The sequence below is a fragment of the Fringilla coelebs genome (genome assembly GCF_963513975.1).
Source record: "Fringilla coelebs genome assembly, chromosome: 3".
Lineage (NCBI taxonomy): Eukaryota > Metazoa > Chordata > Aves > Passeriformes > Fringillidae > Fringilla > Fringilla coelebs.
Genome location: NC_140030.1, coordinates 45,986,453 through 45,986,770, shown reverse-complemented (window position 1 = coordinate 45,986,770; position 318 = coordinate 45,986,453).

Sequence of the window (318 nt, the reverse complement as noted above, 5' to 3'; positions counted from 1 at the left end):
AATTATTGCATTGCTGTACACTGCAAAATCGAATGCTAATGTCCATTGTGGTGCTTGTTCTTTGGAAGTTTGATGGTCATTTCTAGTGTTTTTTGTATTCTTTTCTTAACATAATTAATCCATGTTTTTCTACTTTTCAGTTTACAAAGAGCTCCTAGTGCATCTTCAAAACTAAATGTTTTACAGTGGCTTTTCTTACACATCTCTTTTGAAAGAACATACTTTGTTCCAATAGACCACTAAGTATTAAGCATGGGCAGCTGTTGGTAGAGTAGCAGTTTCAATTTTTTGGCATATCTTAACTGTGCACTTTGTGAA